Source organism: Canis aureus, chromosome 21, assembly GCF_053574225.1.
Source record: "Canis aureus isolate CA01 chromosome 21, VMU_Caureus_v.1.0, whole genome shotgun sequence".
NCBI lineage: Eukaryota > Metazoa > Chordata > Mammalia > Carnivora > Canidae > Canis > Canis aureus.
In genome coordinates, this window is record NC_135631.1 from 7,447,672 (window position 1) to 7,469,392 (window position 21,721).

The 21,721-nt window shown below is 53.1% G+C and overlaps 1 long non-coding RNA gene across 5 annotated transcripts; it reads right to left on the reverse strand.

The window, feature by feature from the left end:
• Positions 1 to 8,280: 8,280 nt before the first annotated feature.
• On the reverse strand, positions 8,281 to 20,698 carry LOC144293208 (uncharacterized). 5 transcript variants are annotated; one of them, XR_013360632.1, is made up of 4 exons: positions 19,562 to 20,675; positions 19,293 to 19,432; positions 18,592 to 19,108; positions 8,281 to 9,395 (listed from the first exon to the last, which is right to left on the reverse strand). It is a non-coding gene; the product is annotated as an uncharacterized LOC144293208 (long non-coding RNA). The 5 variants fall into 5 exon arrangements; XR_013360633.1 differs by lacking the exon at positions 8,281 to 9,395 and having other exon boundaries at positions 18,440 to 19,108; positions 19,562 to 19,666; positions 20,592 to 20,698; XR_013360631.1 differs by lacking the exon at positions 8,281 to 9,395 and having other exon boundaries at positions 18,440 to 19,108; positions 19,562 to 19,755; positions 20,592 to 20,681.
• Between the last annotated feature and the right edge of the window lie 1,023 nt (positions 20,699 to 21,721).

Sequence of the window (21,721 nt, forward strand, 5' to 3'; positions counted from 1 at the left end):
GCTGGTGGTGGTGCCACCTGGAAAGTGAGTGTCTTTATTCCTTAGTGCTTGCAGAGTGGCTGTTTCCTGTCTTTCCTGACTCTTCGGGTTCTTCTGACCATGGGCAAACTTTGCTGGAACCTATCACTCCTGGCAGCGGGGTGGGCACTGGGACCCCAAGCAGGATCCCTCTCTCAAGGGTTCACTGGCCAGGACAGCCCATGCGGAGGTCTCGCCAGCCTCAGTGAGGCCTCGAGGTTCCAGCAGAACCAGCAGCGAAGTCCACGGCCTGCTTAAGACATCACTTCACCATGGGAGCATGAGCCTGGGCCGCCGGGTGGGTTCCCATGGCCTCCATGGGTCCAGGCAGCCTTCCTGGAGGAGGTGAAGCCCAGCAGGGCTTTGAAGGATATGTAACATTGGGATCGACAGGCGAGGATGGGATAGGGCCGTGGACACCGCACACAGCCCATACTAGGAAGCCCAGGTGAACCTGTTGCATCAGGCATATCCTTGCACACATGGGCTGTCCACAATTTCTTTGTGAAGGTTTTAATGTTGTGCTTATTCTAGTGACCACGTCCTCCACGCACAACACCCACACAAAACCATCTGGAATGCTCCTGATTTCAAGGCTCAGGTTTGCACTTCTCACTCCTCAGGAGTGAAGAGATGCCCAGGGTGGGGGCTCTGAGCCTTTTCTGCATCGTGGGATCTTCGGTAGGGCGTAAAATTCTGTGGAAATCTTAGACTAACACTTGTGAATGCAAAACATGATATGTATAGGGTTACAGAAGAAACAAATTGCATCAAAATTGGTTAACCGAATATTCTTTTTTTTAAAGATTTTATTTATTTATTCATAAGAGACACAGAGAGGGAGAGAGGCAGAGACATAGGTGGAGGGAGAAGCAGGCTCCCTGCAGGGAGCCTGATGCGGGACTTGATCCCAGGACCCAGAGAACACGACCTGAGCCAAAGGCAGATGCTCAACCACTGAGCCACTCACATGCCCCGGCTTTAACCGAATATTCTTTTAAATTAATTTGTAATATAGAAATTTCTCTGCTTCACTGATAGATAAAATCAACTGAGCAGGAGATCTAGAAGCTTCCGTGGTTTTGAAGGGTGCTGAGTGAAAACAACATCTCAAGACATCTGCAAAGGCCGTGATGTGATTTGAAAACATCTATGATTTTTTTTTTTTTTTGAGAGAGAGAGAGAGAGAGAGCTCAGAGGAGGAGGGGCAGGGGGAGAGGGAAAATCTCCAGCAGATGCCCCACTGAGCTCAGAGCCCCCCCTGAGATCATGACCTGAGCTGAAACCGAGAGTCAGACACTCCACCAACTGAGCCACCCGGGGAAATCACCCATCCGTGATTTCCATCAGCAGCAAGCCACTCACTCCACCACTTCCACTGTGGTTTGCTGCCCACCTTCAAAATGCCCAACTGCAGTCAGAGGTTGGTGAAAACAAACATACCATTTTCGTCCTCTCCAAGGTCACGGACCCCGGATGAGGGACCCCTGACCTAGAAGGGCTGTGTCGCTCTTCACAAGCTAGGAAATAAGCGTCTGGCTGCTACTGTGTTGGCAGGTGGTGGTGGTGCCAAAATAACCATCATATTGTGTCTTGGGACGCAGGATGAACTTCGTCAGCTGGAAAGACGCCCCGAAATGGAAAGGTGCCTAAACAGAACAGAGCTCCAATCTGGTTTAGCATCATGAGAATGGCACTTCACGTGTGGGAATGTGGGGTCTGTGTTCAACGGTGGCTAACAGAGGCCAGATGCATGGAGGACAAGTGCTCCTAGGGAGGGCAAAATGAATGACACATTGCCCTTCTGAAGAAGATTCTCCTGTTATTGTTTAAGGAGTGTGATCCTCCCATGAGGATCCAGAGAGGCAGCCAACCCGGGCTGGGAGCCTGGCCTTCTACGGCAGGGTCAGAATCCCTCCCTTCCTTTAAGACGTGTGGACGTGTGCCCTCTATGAGAACCCTGGCCATCCACTCCACATCCCTGAAATACCTCCCAAGGCTCCTGGCCTGGCGCCCCACCTTCTCTGCTCTGGCCCAGCCCAATGCTGGAAGTCCTGCCTCTTACCCCACCTACTGTCCCCCCGCCCCAAAGAACTCTTACCTCCCTATGGGTTCCAACTCACAGGACATGCCCATACCCCAAAACCAGCCTGCCCTCTCCACTGTGCACCCCCTCTACCTCTTGATCATTGCCTGTTGTTTTTGTGGGTTTTTTTTTTCAAGATTTTATTTATTTACTCACAAGAGACACACAGAGAGAGGCAAAGACATAGGCCAAGGGAGAAGCAGGCTCCCTGAGGGGAGCCCGATATGGGACTTGATCCCAGGACCTGGGATCACACCCTGAGCCAAAGGCAGATGCTCAACCACTGAGCCACCCAGGTGCCCCTGTTTTGTGATGTTTGTAGATGTTGGAAGCCCCGGGCAGGGAAAAGGCAGCAATACCCCACCCAGCCCAGCATAGGTCACGGGAAGATGCTTAGTAGCTACTAGGTGAGTGCCTGCCCCAGGTTGTTGGCAGATGGTGGCAGAAGGCAAGGAGAGTGGGAAGGGGGCCAACGGCATCAGAAGGGTCCCCTGAGCAAGGCGAGAGAGGACAGAGGACACACACATCCCCAGGTCTCAGACCCAGCAGTAGGAGGTCTCCGACGATGGACGCTCCGTTCTCAGGCAAGCCCTCCCTCCCTCCGAACCTTCAAAGCTATGAAAGCCATAAACTGGGACAAAAAAGAAGTTTGGTGCATCTGTACTCTGCTCCCCCACCACGCATACCCTCAATCAATTAAAAAAAAAAAGTCCTATTTGAATTTGTGACCGCCCCTCTTGCAGAGGGCCTGGACCAGCTACAGATGGAAACTTTGCCGAGCAGGGAATGCTGCGGTCTATTGACCAAAACAGGCCCATTTGCAAATTGGCAGGTGGAATTTGCCCCGTGAAGATAAAAGGCTTGATTCGGGACCCTTTGAAAACGTTGTTTAGATATTTTTATTGAGTGCAAAAACAAGACCCGGGGAAAATAATTAAGTTAATAAAAATTTTTACTGAATTTAGTTAGAAACAATGGTAGTGTTTTAAAGCAATGACTTCCAGGGAAGTTTTTAAAACAGATTTTTACAAGCTGGTGTTGTTTTTTTTTTTTCTTTTTCAATTTTTCTCCTCCTTGTTTTAAATCTTGCTCAGTGAAAAGCCTTCTAAATTACTGTTAACCACATTATTTTCGGTTCCTGAACCATGATTTTGCCCTGCGCCCGGGGAGGCTCCACCTCCCAATTTACAGATGGGCAGGCCGGTTTCCCAGAGGGTGACCTGGTGATTCTAAAGACGCCTTGATGCCGGTCTGTAGAAGCCACTGGATGATAATCGAACCCCCAAGGGACCCAGGAGGAACTGGTGGAGGACCTAATGCTGCTGGCCCTCATGATTGCTTGGTGGTCCCTTTGCACATCTCTCCCCATCCATGACCCACTATGGAGGCAATAGGGTAGGGAGGAACCCATGGGTGCCACCGAGCCACATGAGCCCAAGTGGATTGCCATGGACTGCATGTGTCCCCCCAAAATCCCTGTGTTGAGACCTACCCCCCATGTGCGGTATCTGGAACTGGCTTTGGGGGAGGTGATCAGGGTCAGATGAAGTCATGAGGGTGGGTCCCACGATGGGATTTGCGCCCCTGTGGGAGGCAGACCAGACCTCACTCGCCCTTCTCCACCATGTGAGCACACAGCAAAGAGGCGGCTGTCCAGTGACCCTCGAACTTTAAAATCTCCTGATGACATGATGACCAGCAGGCTCCCTGAAGCCCAGCCCAGGGCTCTCCCTGGGCCCTGCCCGGCTTTCCCTCGTCTCCTGACTCCCGACCCTGGCCTCTGCCCAGCTGCTCCCCAGCAATCCTTCCCAAGCCACATGTTCTTTCCAAATCAAATTAGGTCTAACTTTGAACCTACAGAGGCAAGAAATTCAGTCTCATGAATAATATTTCAGGCAAGGGTCCTTCTTGAAGACATCTGCAAAATGTAACAGTAAAACACCTGATGCATCAGTGCTCCATGCATTTGTTGGCCCAACAAGCAGGCAGAGAGCAGCTCCCCTGAGCCAGGCCCTGCTCTGGGATGCAGCAATGGACGAGGTGGGTCCCAGACAAACCCAGGCCCTGCCCCACATTGCTCACATCCAAGCGATACCATACGTAAGTGAATTGCAGAGCAGGTCAAAAAGCCATACATACCAGAGAAGAAGCAAATGGCCAGGGGGTGGTGCATGTTGGGCAGAGAGGATGCATCGGGTGGGCAGGGCAGGCGGCGCCAAAAGCATCACAGCTGAAGAGTTCAAGCCCGTGAGAGAGCTAGCTGTGCTGATAGCTCGGGGGAGCAGCCAGTGCAAAGGCCCTGAGGCAGGAGCATGTCTGCTGCGTGGGGGGACCAGCGAGGAGGTCAGTGCTGCCACAGGAAATCGTAGTGCAGAAGGACAGAGACAGTGGGAAGGTGAAGTAGGGCAGGACCTGGGGCATTCTTAGAAGGACTTTGGTTTTCCTCTGAGTGACATGGAGACCTGTCTGGAGAAACTGTAGGGGGATTGGAACCAGCCGCAAATGTCCCAGCTGTCTCCTTCCAGGCATGCGGTAGGACCACACTGTCCCCCCCACTTGGAGGCCAGTGAAGGGCCAGCAAAAGCAGCGTCCAGGGACCAGCATCCAGAGTCAGCAGGGACGCTGAGTGGCCACTTTCAAAGCCAGAGCACACTTAGCCAGAGACATGCCCTTCGGGCGTGAGGACCCACCTTGCTGGGCCCTGGGACTGCCTGGACCCAGCCCCTTGCCGACCCACTCAATGAACGCACAAGAAGCCTGTGCTGTCTCTGACACTGAGGCTGGTGATCCTGTTCCCACAGCAGGACGCAGCCTGACCCAGAGATGGAGGAGCTGTGCAGGAGGGCATGGCCATGATCCACACCAGAGACCACGGCAGCTCCGGCCTACATATATTTGGACGGTAAAGCTGAAAGGCCTTGCCCCACCGATGGACTGGCCACGGGTATGAGTAGAAACACGGGTCATAGTTGACAGCAAGGTTTCTGCTTGAACTGGAGAGATGGACTTAGGACCCGCACGACTGGGGAGGCTGCAGGTGAGGAGGCGGGGGCAGGGTCAGGAGCCTGGACACAGTGGAGATGTCTCGGAAATGTTCAGTCTGCAACAGGTGCTAGGTGACCTGGGCAGATCTCAACGGCAGGGCCATCCATGAATGTGGGGGTCCCGGGCCAAGTCCTAAAATGAACAGTTCAACCTACATGATTCTGGGGTGGGAGAGAGGCCGCTGGTCTTTGGGACACCTGGGTCACCTGTGAGCTGCCCTCACTGGCCATTTGAGACGGAGCTCCACCCTGCCGTGCCAGGTGTGGACAACCTGAGTCCCACCCCACACTGCCTTGTCTGTCCCCAATCCTGGCCTTCAGCTGCCACTCTGCCAGAGGCCTGCCACTTTCCTGGGTGCTGGGGGGACATGGCAAGGGTCGTTTCCATTCTCAGAATGCCCCCCTTTAAATAAAGCCCCCCATCTTACCGACCAGGTCTGGCCACCTGATGCAAACCTGAGCCTTACCTGCTTTTTTAAGCCACTTCAACCCTAAAACCAGAGTTGAGGGACGCCTGGGTGGCTCAGTAGTTGAGCCTCTGGCTTTGGCTCAGGTCGTGATTCCAGGATCCTGGGATCAAGTCCCACATTGGGTTTCCCCCAGGGAACCTGCTTCTCCCTCTGCCTGTGTCTCTGCCTCTCTCTGTGTGTCTCTCATAAATAAATAAGTAAAATCTCTTAAAAAAAATAAATAAAAACAGAGTTGAATGAGCACTGGCCTGGGGGTGCAGAAGAGCCCCAGTCTTCCCGCCTCAAGGTCTTGCAAGCACTCTGGAAGGAGAGAGGGGGAAGGGAAAGACAGCTCTCTTTCCTAGACTCTTCCAAGAACAGCAAGAACACAGATGATTATCACAACCCCTTAACCTTCCACCTGTTTACCCACCTGCCTGAATCATGGACAATCATATCCTTCCAGGAATAAGCAATTCTTCCAGCAAGTAAACTACTGAAACCCCACGAAGCCTGGAGGTTAGTGAACAGCAGTGTACTGATGGCAGCTCTTAGCTTCGCTGAGCACACGGCGGGCACGTACGAAGTTAACCAGAGGAGGCCCTGCCTGAGGGATGACTGGGACCTCTGCACGAGCAAAAGTTATTCCTAAACAAAATGCTTATTTTATTTTATTTTTAAACTGGATCTGACATACAATAGTGTTTAGTTTCAGGTGCACAACATAATGATCCGACACTTATATGCATCACCAAACACTCGCCACGATCCGCGTGGTCACCAGCTGGCACCACGCAGCGCTCCCTACGATGCCACGGACCGCCTTCCCTATGCTGTACCTTACAGCCCTGCTCCCTTTTAATTTTTTAACTGGAAGTTTGTACCTCTTCATCCCCCCTTCCCTGTTGCCCATCCCCCACCCCCCAAAATTTATTTTACAAAATTCCAAACAAGCAGAAACTTTCAGCGTTTTAAAAAAGGTGTCTGCAGCACACACGCAGAGTTTATCTCCAGACCGAGAGGTAATAGAGCAGGAAAATGATCTGTCATATTAACATGAGAAGCAGTAAAATGTCATTTAATTATCTCAATAGATGTCAAGGGGGCATTTGGGGGGAAAAATCACCATTTAAAAATCCCTGTGACAGGTTTTATTCTAAACATGATGACCACTGTGAATTTAAAAACCAAAAGCTAATGTTCCTGAATTAATAATTCATTAGCGCTGAGCATCGAAATCATCCTACGGTGTGCCCCGTGCAGGGAGCAATCTTATTTGAATGGAAAACCAGAAATGTTGGTGAGAGCTAATTAAGAAAAAGAAATAACATTTAAGTATAGAAATGGAAGGTATAAAAATATCAGTTTTGTTGGAGCCATGAGTATAAACCTAGGAAAGCAATCAGAAGTGCTAGTAAATTAATTCTGGAAGATATGGCACATAAAAAAAATGTGTATCAACTGGGTTTCACACAAATATCACACAACTAGAATACGCGTGTAGCATAAAAGAGATTTCGGAAGCAATTAAAATTCAGATAATTGAGTATCCATTTACTTGGGGAACACAAAACGCTTATTTAAAGGCCCTGAGAAGGGGCACCTGGGTGGCTCAGTGGTTGAGCATCTGCCTTCGACTCAGGGCATTAATCCTGGAGTCCTGGGATCGAATCCCACATCAGGTTCCCTGCAGGGAGCCTACTCCTCCCTCTGCCTGTGTCTCTGCCTCTCTCTGTGTGTCTCTCATGAATAAATTAAAAAAAAAATCTTTTTTTAAAAAAAGGCCCTGATAAGACTCTAATAAGAGGAAAACAAAAAGCAGAACTTCACGCTGCCCCTGTTGGGAAGCAGAAGCACGGTTAACGGTGACAAGGACATCCCTGCCCACACGTGGGAGCCAATGGCTAAAAATCCAGGGAATTCACAAGCCCTGTATGGTGACATCATACAGAGCTCGAACTCAGCCCCAGGGGGTTATTTACACCCCAGAGATCAGCAAAAGCCACAAATCGGAGCATCTCTTCCCCTTTATTTATTTTTTTAATCTCTTCCCCTTTAAAAGCAGTTTTCCCTGCACACCATCAGACTGGGTGAAGGCCAGAGCTTTTTTACTGATACTTTTCGGCATATGATAAATTCATGATGAAATTCTAAAATTGCCCTTGAAATTCCAAAATCCCTCTTGAAACAGTCAGAAGAAAGTACCACACGGAGGAAGAAGGGTGTGCGCACATGCGCGTGTATGCACGCACACGGGTGTGCTCGCGTGAAGAAATTCAAGTGAAAGATTTTTAAATGTGTGTATAAACACTGAGCGAAGCCTGAAAAGAGCTACAAAAAGTATTACCAGTGGGTCTGGGTGGTGAGATCACAGGTGGGTTTTTTGTTCCTTGTTGTTTCTTATTTTTATTTTCCACTTTTAAACATGTATTACTTGTACGTTGGGGAAACGCACGTTTATATTTTTTCAGGTTCACTTTAACAAGCTAGAGGAAAACAGAATAGCATTTTCCCATCCATGCAAAAGAGATGAATTCTGACAAAAGAAATGGAAGCGCCTCACTGGAGGCAAGATGGAGGGGGTTTGAATATGTAAAATAAATAAAAAAATAAATAAATAAATAAATAAATAAATAAATAAATAAATAAATAAATAAATAAATAAATTTCTTACGTGATCACATGGGTGATAAAATGCAAAAAGAGCAACAGCGTGAGGAAAGTAAGTAATAAACCTACGTAAATACGGTTAACTCTCAGGGTGCCTGGGTGGCTTAGTCAGTTAAGCATCTGCCTTTGCCTCAGGTCATGATCCCAGGGTCCTGGGATCGATCCCTGTGTCAGAACTTCTTCGACAGCAATTAAAGAAATAAAACAGGGGCACCTGGGTGGCTCCGTGGTTGAGCGTCTGCCTTCGGCTCAGGCTGTGATCCCAGGGTTTGGGGATCAAGTGCCACATTGGGCTCCCCGCAGGGATCCTGCTTCTCCCTCAGCCTATGTCTCTACCTCTCCCTGTGTCTCTCATGAATAAATAAATAAATCTTTAAAAAAAATAAACAGATAAAACACTAGACAATATGAAAGCGTCATTATTGGGCATGTTAATGCAGACAAAAAAGAAACAAACTGGTGGGACCCTGTGTGGGGGGAGCGGCAGGAAAACAATGCCCCCCCACTCGCTGGCGATGCCTGCCATAATCTGCTTCTGTCTGGCAAGTACTCTGACTGCCCTTTTCATCCTACTGAGGAGAAAAGACAAGCTATTTATACTCTTTTATATGACTTCAAAAATGCGTTCTGAGGCAGTGTTTCCCATGTAAACTTTTTGGAACCCTGCCCCAGGATGTCCGTAGATGCGACATAAAAAGAATGTTCTGGTCACAAGCGTGTCTCTGTACTGCAGGACTTCTCAGTGCCTTTACGTGCAACATGCACTGAGAATCTCCAAGAGCAAGTAGCCTTTACTCAATGGATTTGACCTCACCATCCTCTTATGATAACTACCGGCATCTCACAGGGCACGAGGCTGCTGGGAATCAGATAAGTGTTTCCTATAAGGATGCTATTTATAAGATTGAAAACTTTGAAACCACCTGAATTTACCCCAGTGTAGGAAAGCTTACCCAGGTTAGCCGTATTTAGTAAGAATCCTTGGAGGCTAAGTCCTCTCTCATTGGCCGGGTAGAGAAAGAGGTTTTTTTCAACTTCTTCATGAAGTCGTTGTGTGGAGGTGAACGGGAGGCGAGTACTGTGGTCATCTCTGGAGTCTCGTTTCCCCGTTGTCATGGCTCAGGGTCCCTGTTTAATTGGGAAAACCAGAGATGTTATCCAAAATCACATGCCCCGCTGAAGTCAAACCGGAAAGTATACTTTGCACTAGATGTTCGCGTATCTTCGCTAACCTTTAGGAAGAGGAAGAAGCAGAGCCTGGTTCCCCATCGATGGTGTCAGCTCAGCTAACCGACCGGCCCCTGATTAGATCTGACTATGAGTTGGGACCAGAAATTTGCACCGGATAAACTCATTCATGTCTTTTTCAGTCTCCTGTGCTGCTGGTTTGTTTGCCTTCTGTTTCCTCGGAGGTGTTCCTGCTCAAAAACGCTTGATCTTTTCCCAGCCAAATAAAGGGGGAGCAGGGAATTCACCCTGCTTGGATCCCATCGAAGGCAGGGGGAGCTGACCGCAAGAAACACAGGTATAAAACCAGAGCATCGGAGATGCCAACATATGATGTATGTCCTCGAGGGCCACGGTGGTGAATGCCGGCCCAGGGGACCCTCCAGGGACAGAGAGAGGGTGGGGACCCACAGCTGGATATTGATTACTCCACCCACCCCACCCTCCTCCCTCTCCCTCCTGAACCACTTCCTCCCTCCTCCCAATTTTCCTGCAACATCTAACACACACACACACACACGCACGCACACACGTATGCACACGCACATGCACGCATGCACACACACTCTCAGCAGCCTGACCTGGGTGACTTAGGAAGCAAGAGAAACATACTAAAGTGATCACTAGCCAGAAAGAGCCCATCCATTCCCGGTGACCTATCAAATGACCCTGACCATCAGTGAGATCTCCTGGGGGCAAACGCTCAACCTGGACTGGCCTGTAGCCACCAATCTTCAAGCCAAAACCATGTCTTTTTTCACCCTCAGCTCCACTGATGCCCTCATTCCTTGGTCCAGCATACTTGCAAAGCCCCTATAACATGCCAGACCCCAGGATAGGGTAGGGAGGGTTCCCATCCTGCCCAGGACATGGATAATCTCAAAAACCAACATCTAACGAAAAGGAAAGGCAACAACAGTGTGGATTTAGAACTAGATGATAAACAAGACCAGTGACTTGTATTTCCAGATTTTCAAAGCCAGCCGTGGAAGGGCCCAGCCCCACTGGCGGTGAGCAGCCTCAGGAGCAGAGCACTGGCCACGCCGGCTGTGATAGCTGTCTGTGCGGGCTGTTCTCTCCGACTGGTCGCAGGCGGAGGTTTGCAAGTTTATCACATTAGTGGTGCCTGAGCCCTCGAATCCAAATTACAGGCCGAAGCCACAAAATTGTCTCCCCATCAGAGGCCTCTTGCTGAACGCCCCCACAAATACCAGTTCCCCTTAATCAGGGTCGAGGGGATGGGCCAACGCGCTCTGCTATGGGGAGCATGCTCATTTTCCCAATTTTGCAAAGTTCCTGGGCAGTCTCCCTTTAATTTTCCTCTCTGTATTCTTTTGAGGAGGTTTTGTGCATCGAAAGCCCGAGTCTACAACAACAAATACCCACGCTGAGAGCACTGGACATGCGCCGGCTACACCTCTACCCGAGAGGCCAGCCTGTGAGTGGGTTCTCCTGTGGCCCCCGTGCTCCAGTGTGGGGCACCTGGTCAAGAGGAGCCTCTGTGCTTTCCGGACTTCCAAGAGCTGCCTTTGCAGACAGAGCCACTCCCGACCCCATCCCCACCCCACAGCCTGCCTCTGTGCCAGAGCTCAGAGCTGGTTTTCCAAACTCCAAAGACTCCCCAGAGAGGTCTTCCCTGGGAGGCCAGCCACGTGGGGTCTCTCCCGTCCATGAGCTCCTGGGAAGGCCGGGATGGTGGTAGGAGGGGACAGAGGGGTCACTCTGTAGGAAATAACTCCTATGCAAAGCAACCAGCAGAGCGAGAGGAGCCCACCATGGGAGCCAATACGTGAGGCTGAGCACAGAGCAGACTTTTTAAAGAGTCTAGACTGCAGTTGCATCTTGCTTTGAAGGCCAAGTTACGAGGCACTTGGGGGCAGGGGACACCCTTGCACAGGGCTACGAAGGTCAAGGGCAGACATAGGGGAGTGGCGGGCGTGTAACGGCAGGAGTGGAGGTTTTACAGGGACGAGTGGGAGGTAAGGTTGAAGCTGATGAGGGCACACAGTCTTGGAACACCAGGCTGGTGATTACAGAACATCTTCAGGGGGGCCGTGGGGAGCACGGCATGGATGGATGAGCACGGCATGGCCTCATGAGGTGGAGTCCTCAAGTGCATCAGGCAAGGCAGGCGGGGAAAGGGCACAGTCACACACAGAGCCTCGTGACAGAGTACCCGGGGGCTCTACTCTACAATGTGGCTTCATAGTCAGTCTTGACGTTGAGTGATGTCGTTCTTGCAAGCATGGTTCTCCTGCAGAATCGCGTGGGTTGTTCTGGGTGCCTTGCCTCCATACAAATTATAGAATCAGTTTGTCAACAGCCACAGAATAACTCGCTGGGACTTTGATGGTCACTGCCCTGGACCTGCAGACCAAGCTGGGGAGAGCCAACGTCTAGACAAGGGGACGCCTTCCCATGCACAGACGTGAATCTCTGTTCATGTATTTAGTCCTCTGATTTCAGGCATCCAAGTTTGAGACTTTTCGTCTTGTAGATCTTGTACGTGTTTTATTAGACGCAGCCTTAAGTATTTCACTTTTGGGGGGCGCTAATGGAAGTGGTGTTGTGTGTTTAATTTCAAATCCACTTGTTCACTGCTGGTATATAGAAAAGCAACTGACGTCTGTAGGCCAACCTCACAGCCCACAACCCTGCCACGTGCCCCTGCGTTTTAAGGCCACGACCCAGATGTTCCCCTCATCACTTCCACCCACAGCCCCCTGGCTGGGACTTGGTCCCGCGGCCACAACCAGCTGCAGGGGAGGCTGGGAAGTGTCGTCGAGAGCTGAGTAGTAAGTGTTCCTTAAAAATTCTGTGTCTGTGGAAGGGAATGAGTATTGGAGGACCCCACGTGGTACCTGCCACATGACCTCCTCTCCGTGGGCCTCTCCCACTCGTTTCTGTCTAGACAATGCTGCTGCTGGTTTAGGGCTGGGCACTCTCTAGGCCTGGCCCCCGTCAAGGCATCCTTAGGTGTCCTGACAGCAGTAACGGAGCTGGATCAAGCAACACACGTGTCTCCCAAGGGCCACATGAATCCTCAGAGAAATCTACCTTACGGAAAGATAGCTGTTCTTTGGGCACCAGCCCAGCCATCCACAGAGGGGAGAGTATTTCACATTTTAGGCTGCATCTCGTGGTTCCTGTGTGCACCTGTTCCTGCTTTCATCTCATGACCTGAATCTTAGGAGGCAAGTCAGGGCCTCTCCTGCTCCTGAGTGGTCATCACCCTGGCCTTGCATTTGCAAGCAGTGTCAACCCAGGGGCAGGGGGGATGAAACTCTACCTAAGACACCAGCACCCCCACTCCTTTGTCTGCTAGAAGAGGGGTCCTGTTAGAATTGCAGATCTTCCCAAGCTGATGACTGGGGCTGGGGCCCGTGGTTGAAAGAATCCCATGTGGCCACTGCCTGACGAACCCCAGGAACCTGGTTCAGGTGTTCCAAGGACATCCGCGAGGGCTGGGGCATCTGAAAATAGCCGGGCACCTCTGGAGTCGTTCCTGGTTGGATTTTTATTTCTAGTTATAAAATATTTGTTCATAAGAAAATACAGCACATAGAATATAAAAAGAGTATAGAAGAAGAGGAAAAACTCATTATCACCCCAAAAGTCTCAGCTCCTTCCATCTTGTCCTATGTCCTTCAAACCAGCTGTGTCTGTCCTATAGTTGAGCTAATGATGTCCATATATGTTTGAATCTTGCTTTTTCCCCTTAATGTTCTTCCATCTTCTGAATATACCATAAGCTATAGTTCCCCAGTTGTCAGACATGAGCTTGTTTCAAGGGCTACTCTTACAGGAATATATTTGGCAGAGACGTGGTAGGTCTCGAGGCAGCTTGCGATTGTGCCCAGTCCCAGGGCCCTCCTCACCTGGTTTTGGCTGCAAGCAACACAAACCATCATTGGTGGATTTAGGTATAAAAGGAAAAGCAGGGACGCTTGGGTGGTTGAGCATCTGCCTTTAGCCCAGGTCATGATTCTGGGGTCCTGGGATCAAGTCCCACATCAGACTCCCCGCAGGAAGCCTGCTTCTCCCTCGCCTGTGTCTCTGCCTCTCTCTGTGTGTCTCTCACGAATAAATAAATAAAATATTTTTTAAAAAGGAAAAGCAGATGGAGAAAACAAGCAGATAAGACAGCTTGAATCACAACCAAACCACGCCCCGCGCCCTGCCTCACGCAGATCCTGAACTGCCCCCACCAGACTCTGGCATGACTGATGGCTCAGACCCCATCACCAGACTCTGTGACCTCATGATGAAAAGTGGATCAGTAGAACAGGACAGAAACAGACTCACACTCACATATGCACCTGACTTAGGGCAAAGTTACCACCATCAACAAGCTAGAGAGAAGGGATGGTGCTTTCCAGAAGTGGTGCAGGATTAACTGGATATTCAGGTGGAAAAGTCAGGTAACCTGGTACCCTGGAAGCCAGGTAAGACTAGGGGCCCCACCTGCCTTGTCCACCGCACCCACCGCGCTGTCCCCACCTGTGCCTGGAAGCCCACCCGGTTGTACGAGCCTTTGTGACAGCCTCTTGCATCATTAGTGTCCTTGTGCAGTGTGTTCCCCTCCACACATACACACACACACACACACACACACACACACACACACTATTCTGGGATTGGTCTGTGTGACCAACAGCATGTGGCAGAGCGACAGCGTGTCACTTTGATGTGGAGGCTGTGGAGGGGGCTGCCCCTGTTGTGAGCCACCTCTGTCTGCAGAGCCGCCACCCTGTGTGTGAGCAACAGGCCCTCAGGTGGACTCTCCCACCTGCCGGTGACCGTGGCTTCACTGACAACTCACTGTCCCCTCCTGAGACCCCCGGAGCCGGACCCCACAGACGCTGCATGAGCAACGCGTCACCTGCTTGATGCTGCTAGGTGTCACGGTCGTTCCTTACGCAGCAGGAGATAACTAATACAGCTGTTGACAGCCTTGCTCAAGTTCCCTGGCCGGGGGTGGGGTGGGGGTTCCTGGTTCCTTCCTTCCTGCTCCCCAGCCTGCGGCCACTGCCCCAGTACAGGACTCCGAGCCAGGGGCACGTCCACTTGCCCTGCTGGACGCATGCTCCCTGGGGGCAGGGAGGTGCAGGGATAGGGAAGACAGGGGCGCATGGCAGGTCTGCTCTGATCCTCGGTCGGCCTGGGGAGGCACCACCTTCTCCAGCTGCCCTCCCTGGCCAGAGGAGACTCAGGTCCCAGAGCAGGTATGGGACGCTGGCGGGGAGGGAGGAGATTGGGCTCCCATCCCCATGGAGGTGGAAGGATGTCCCTGGCCTCCTGATGCCCTGGTGGACCAACAGGCCCAGAGCACCTCAACTCCTTAACAGCGGAGGGTGTGCGGCCATCAGCACTCTGTACCGGGGTGAGTTGGCTGCCCTGGGGTGCCTGCAGGGACAGAGGAAGGGAAAGGAAGCACGTCTAAGATTATTTTCTCTTCTTACGGGCTGACCCCCCGGGTGATGTCTGGGATGCTAACCACGCAGGTTGAGTCGGTGGGAGTTGGAGCCGAGGCAACCGCAGATGCCCGTGCTGGGGCTCCTAGCGATGCTCACCCTCCCTCTGCTCCATGGAGCACCGAGCTAGGCATGGCGACTTAGGGCAACGTGCCACTCCTGTGCACGTGCTTATTTCGGGACATAAAGTCATCCCTTACACATGCCTGCAGTTCCAGACTTTATGAGCTCCCTGCTGAAGGAATAGAGGAAAGACAGAGGGACAGACCAGGGAGAGGGGGAGGGTGGAAACGGCTGAGAGATCCTCTCCAAAAGCATCCAGGTCGGTCCCGGGTCTCCCGGGTCCCAGAGAGGTAGAGCCCTGAGGTCTCCCCGCAGCTGGCAGTGCCTCCCGGGTGAGCCCTGCCATGCAGGAGACATGAGAAGGCAGCCACACAGACCTCACGCCCAAGCGCTCACAACAGCATGACTCTGACAGAGGAAGGCAAGAGGAACACAAGCTGGCTGCTGGTGGGTGGGACCTGGGGGTGAGGAGAAGGTTCTACCATTGGATCTCGATGATGGTCGCACAACTCGGGGAATACGCTGAAAACCACTGGCTCTAAAGGGTAAACATCATGCTAAGTAAATTATATCTCAATAAAGCTCTTTTTAAAAAGTGAACCTTGCAATATCTCTACAGGTGCTTTGCCGTCACCTGTTCCCCCACCTCGGATTTTAGAGTCACAGCCATCAGGCCTCCCAGCTCCGCCCTCGCTGCAGGACCCTGCCGGCCTTGACTTCCTCATCTGCAAAATGGGGACAAGGGGACTGTGCTCAGAGTGTCTGTGAAGGTGCAGGTGGGAGCGCCCAGTCACAGCTGACATGGCCCTGCCGCCACCAGTGCTGCCCCCCGGGTGCACCCAGGGCAGAACATAGGCCCCTTCACGCCTACTCATGAGTCCTCAGGGTGCAGGATTCTTGGTGGGTCTCACTCCCCTCACTTGTTGAATCTCTGTGGCGACCCTGGGAGGTCTACATTATCATGATGTGTGTTTGACAGGGGAGAGAGCTGAGGCTCAGAGAACAGGAGGTCACACACATAGGCTGTGGCAGAGCCGGGACTAGAAGGGGACACTTCGGATCCCACATGCCCACCCCTATGCTTTAGGACCTAGGGAAAACCCAGCAGAGTCAGACTCTTCCCTTTAAAAAAAAAAAAAAATTTATTTATTCATGACGGGGAGGAGGGGCAGAGACACAGACAGAGAAAGAAGCAGGCTCCATGCAGGGAGCCCGATCCGGGACTCCAGGATCATGCCCTGGGCTGCAGGCGGTGCCAAACCGCTGGGCCATCCGGGCTGCCCAAACTCTTCCCTTTTAAGCGAAGTGTATATACCCTGCACTGTCTCCCTTCGGGGTTTTCTCTTATGCTGTTCAAACATCTAGAACATCTCCCCTGTCCTCCGTCTTTGCCTGTTCATTCTCCACCCTTCCTCGTGCTTGGGTGAAGCCTTTCTCTCACCCAGGTCAGAATTCTAATGGCAATCAGACTGCTCGTGCGGTGCGTCTACCTGTCTACCTCCAGAGGGGAGTGAGCAAGACGAGGACGGTGGGAGCCCACAGAGGGCACCTGCCAATTTGGCCATAAACTCTCAAGTAAAAGCAGCTTTCCATGCATTATTTCTCAGGTGTCCATGGAAAGCCCCTGGAGGCCAGAGACTGTAACTCAGTCATGTTTAGGGCCTGTCTTCCTGCCCTGAAGCAGCTAATAAGGCCTGACTCAAACCAAACCCAAGAATCTGATTGCCTGTTCTAAGCTGCTACAAAGCACATCCCATGCTTCTCCCTCTCCCTAGCCCGAGTGTGTTGAACAGTGTCCCCCAAAAAGATGTGTCCACCTCCTAACCACCAGAGCCTGTGAATTTGACCTTATTTGGAAGAAAAGGTCCTCGCAGATGTAATCAAGGGAAGGCTCTTGAGATGAAATCATCTTGGGTTATCCATGAGGGCCCTAAACCCAATAGCAAGCGTCCTTATAAGAGACAGAAGACAAGAGAACACAGGGAGGAGCAGCCACATGGAGACCGAGGCAGAGACTCAAAGGGTGCATCCAGCAGCCCAGGGAAGCCTGACCCCCAGCAGCTGGAGGAGCCAGGGAGTGTCCTCTCCTCGTGCCTCAGTGGGGAGCATGGCCCTGCGTCTTGATTTCAGTCTCTGACCTCCAGACTGTGATAGAACAAATGTCTGTCATTTTAAGACCCCTCTCCCTGTGTGTGGTCCTTTGTCACAGGGGTCTTGCCAGGGCCGAGGAGGGGTTGAGGCTCCAGTTGGAGGGTGAGCACTCAGCTGGCCCACCCTGCCCCATCCCTCCTCTCTGGTATTGGTGAATCTGCTGTGGATGGTCTGCTAAGGAAATATCCTGGGGCTGGATGTAATGCCAAGTCCTTTACTTAAGGACTCAGCTCAGGGCCCTAATCCTGATGCTTACCACCACCCCCCCGCCCCCCCCCCACACACACAAGGGCTTAGGAGCCCCTCACTGAACCTCTCAGCATCTCCAGGTCTCCCTGCAGTCTCCCAGGCCACAGGGCTGCCATACGTCCCCATGGGTTGGCCCCTAACTCCATCAGTGCCTCCACAGTAGGGACTGCCCCTCCACCCTGGCCAGTCCAGGAGCCCTCTCTCCCCACAAGGCCCTAACCATAGCTAAATGTTGAAGTCAGCCTCCCCCACCCTCTCCACCCTCTCCACCCTCCCCTCACTGCAGCAAGACTCTGAGGCCAAGCCGTGCCCCGGTCAGCCTCATGGTGTCTTGAGAGTTGTGCCTCTTTGCTTTCAGCCATGTCACTGACCTACATCTTTGGCCAGTTTCCCTTGTGACTGCCTCCTCTCTTCCCCTTGAATACAGAGTGGCTCCTTCTATGACATGGGATAGCAGGCACAAGCCCTGTTCATCCAGAGACCTGAGTAGTGCCTTAGGGTATCCACCCTCTCAGACCAAACAGAAACCTCTTCCTTTTTACATATGTCCCTCATCCTTGCATTGACACTGTGCCCTTAATCAATGTGCTTACATTTACTTAAATTTTTTTGGAGACATAGTGCACATGCAAGTGTTCATGAACGGAGCCAGGGCAGGGTAGAGGGAGATGGAGGGAGAGAATCTCCAATAGGCTCCATGCTCAGTGCAGAGTCCAGCTCGTGGGATCTCACATCCCATGAGATCATGACCTGAGCCAAAATCAAGACTCAAGACACTCCCAACAGAGCCACCCTGGCGCCCCAGGGTGCTTATTTTTAAAATACACTTATTTTATTCCTTTTCCAGGGTGAGAAGGGAGATGGGAAGCTTGATGTGGTTCAACTTTATATTTTTTTAATTAAAATAATATATCCTAGTATTTAAGTCTCACGTCCACAGACAGCTCAGGAGAAGCCAGCAAATGAAAGCAAGTTTACAGACCAGAAAGCCATTTTTTTAAAATCCTCTTTCTGAATATAAACTGAAATGTTTAATCAATTCCACATACACTATGCATCACATGGCCTTCATTCTGCACAAGAACAAATACATGAATGAATACAGTTAACGGACCTTGACATACACCAGGCCTTACTGCTAACTGCTTCACACATATTACCTTAATGACTCTGCTCCATGGCCTTGGTTGGAGTGAAATCATACCCCACTTTACAGACGAAGACAAAGATTTACCCAAGACCGGACAGCTCCCAGCAGATGCAGGTCTGTAGGTGACACTCTTGGCACTCTCACAAATATGGGAGCAAACCTCCTGACGTCTGGAAAAAAATGGCTTGGTTTTGCATGAATTCTTGAAGATGTAGATTATTATCCTTATCAGTGTCAAAGGCCCCTGAAATTGTTCTGACAGTGCTCATGACCCTGAGGGAGGGGCAGCCTAAGGGCTTGGACAGTGCAGAGCCCAACTCATCACGGTTGGGGACATCACGGTTGCTGCATTGTGAGCCCTGGACAAGGCTCAGCTTCCTCAGTTTCCCCACTCACCAAGTGTGTTTCTGGGGTTTGCTTTGAAGATTAAATGCATGGCATCAATGAGCTTGGGGGCAAGGTAAACTGCAGGAGAAGTGAGGCACGAGGATTGGTCCATGAGGGGAGGATGCTTGCTCTCCAAAACCCTGCAATAGTTTGAATTCTGAGCAAATAGGCGGAAGGGGAAGGGGGGAGCTGGTACTGATTTGTTTCTCCTCCCTTCCCCCCCTCCCATTCATCCCTGCTTGGGTGTTTGTAGGGAGAGCCCTCTGTCTATGTGGGGACTGGGAGAGGTGGCAATATGTGGACAGCTTTTGGAACTCCTCTCACCCTTTCCAGCCGGGGGGACCTCCATCCATGCAGGGTCCTATGGGCTCCAGTGGGCCCCAGAGGCAGAGCCGGGCATCCTGTTGGTTAAGGTCAGCTGCTCAGGTTCCAGGGATGAACCAGACTCTTTATCTTGAACTAATCTTCAGAAAAAAAGACCTTTCAGAGCTTTACCAAAAAAAAAAAAAAAAAAAGAAAAGAAAGAAAAGAAAAGAAAAAATAGTTCTAGCAAGTTTATTTGATGGGGGAAGAACCTCCCAGATTGGGCTTACCAGTTGTGCAGAGCACTGGGCTGTGCCGCCCACTGCTTTTGAATAATAAGGAAAAGGAGAAGAAAACGATCAGAAGCTGCAGTTCCTCTTCCGGCTCTGTCACCGCTGGGAAGACACAGTGGTCACTCCTGTTCCTCAGACGGACAGTCACCCGATTACAAATACCCACGGGGCCTGAGACTCTCCTTGCCCGCCTTTACAAATGAATACGTCATCACTCCAGCAGCACAACTCTCCTTATTACGTGAAAAACAAAACCAAACAAAACAAGAGCCCCAATCCACGCACGCGGTCAGGGCGGCTGGACCACGCCTCGGGCCCCGCACCCTGGGAGGTCCGCACGCGCTGGCGAGCCGGGCGTGCGCGCCTTCTCCAAGCCTTACGGTAAGCGCGGCGCGCAGAGCAACCACGTGGCGGCGGAACCGAGGCCGGGCGGGAATGTGCGGAATGCGCGGCGCAGTCCCGCGCGCCTCCCGAGCCAAGGCCCGGCTTCCCGCGGCGCGCGCCCTCGCCTCCCACCTCTCCGCGATCGCGCGGCTCCCCAGCCCCTGCCCGGTCCCCCGGGACGCGCAGGAGTGGGTGGAGCCCCGTGCAGCGCCCTGGCGGGGTGTGGGGACAGAGCGCGGCCCTTCGGGCGCCTCGGACTCCGCACGCCCGGAACTCCCCAGAGGGTCCACGCCCCGCCACCCGTCCTCCCGACGGCACGAGGCCAAGGGACCTAAGCGCAGGAGTGGAGGGCGTTGGGTATGCGACCCCTCTCCCCGCACCTGGAAAGCAATGTCCTTTCCTTTCCCCCCCTGCAAGTGTCTGGAGCCCCAGAACTCGGAGGCGCCGCATAATAAAGAGCCCACCATGCCTCCACCCACCCCCAAGGCCGAAGGGAAGGATGGAGACGCTCTGGGGCATTCCAAGGGCACCAGGAAGCAGGCACGAGGATGCGGTCACATCCCAACACGGTCTCCGGGAAAGCGCGGGGATGGGGAGCGAGTGGCCAGGCGTCCGGGCGAAAGGGGGGACGTCGAGTCCTTACCCTGGAGGAGGGAGGGGCATCGGGGGAGCCACAGGGTCTCGGCGCGGGTCCTCCTCCGGGAAGGTGCGGCTCCGGCGAGACGCCCCGCGGGCTACCCACCTCCCCTCCGCCCCCCCCCCCACGCGCCCGCGCCCGCCCCCGCCCCGCGAGAGTCCGCAGGGGCGCTCCGCGCGCTCAGCAGGGGCGGGGGGGCAGCTCCGCCTCAGGTAGGCCGCGGCCCCCTTGGCCCAGGGAGACGCGGATGGGACTTGGCCACCTAGGTCATCACCCCCGCCCCCCAACCGGTTTCTTTGCTTGGGTTGGAGGTGGTGATCTCAGTCTGGGCGCCCCACTCCGCGGCACTTGGCTAGAGACGGGCCAAGGGCCCTGAGCCAGGAGGCCAGGGAATTCCTAGTGAACTTTGGGGTTTCATACCGCTCAGGGCACCAGGCGGTGCGCTTTGAGGGACGAAGGTCAAGGAGTTAGATCTCCTTTCCCGCCTAAGAGGGCACCTTCTCCCCAGGGCAACCAGAGGCTTTGTAAGCCGCCCCCCCCCCGCCCCACACACACACACACCTGTTGGGGTTGGCTTTATAACCTCGGGCACACCTTGCTCAAGGCCTGCAGAGCTGGGGGAGGAGTGTCCCGTCCCCGCTCCCAGCCAGGCCCCCGGCTGGGGGGCGCGGAGGGGGCGGGTCTGTGTGTGGCAGAAATTAATTGATCGGGGGCGGAAACGCAGGTCCGCGGGCAGGGGCGGCGGGAGGTGCGGCTGCCCCAGGTGAGCCCCGCAGCTCGGGAGCGGGGGGAGTCCGCACCGCGTAGCGCCGGCGGGGACAGGGCGGCGCGTGGGCCTCCAGGCTCGCCCGAGGCGAGGGGGGTGGCGGAAGGGGAGCCCCAGCGCCCCGGGACCCCGCGGCTCACATTCGAAAGCCTTTTCCGGGGCGACTTAAGAGCTTAGTGCTTTCAAGTCGCCGCCAGGTATGCGGCTGCAGGTGATCCCACCTGGGCGCGCCCGCTCGGGCCCCTGGTGTGGCGGGGGGTGGGGGGTGCGGCTGCGCGAGGTCGGGGCCCCGGGAGCCCTCGGCTGGGCCCAGCGCCCCCTCCCCACGGCCCCCCGCGGGGCGACGCGCAGCCGCAGAGCGCGCAGGGGT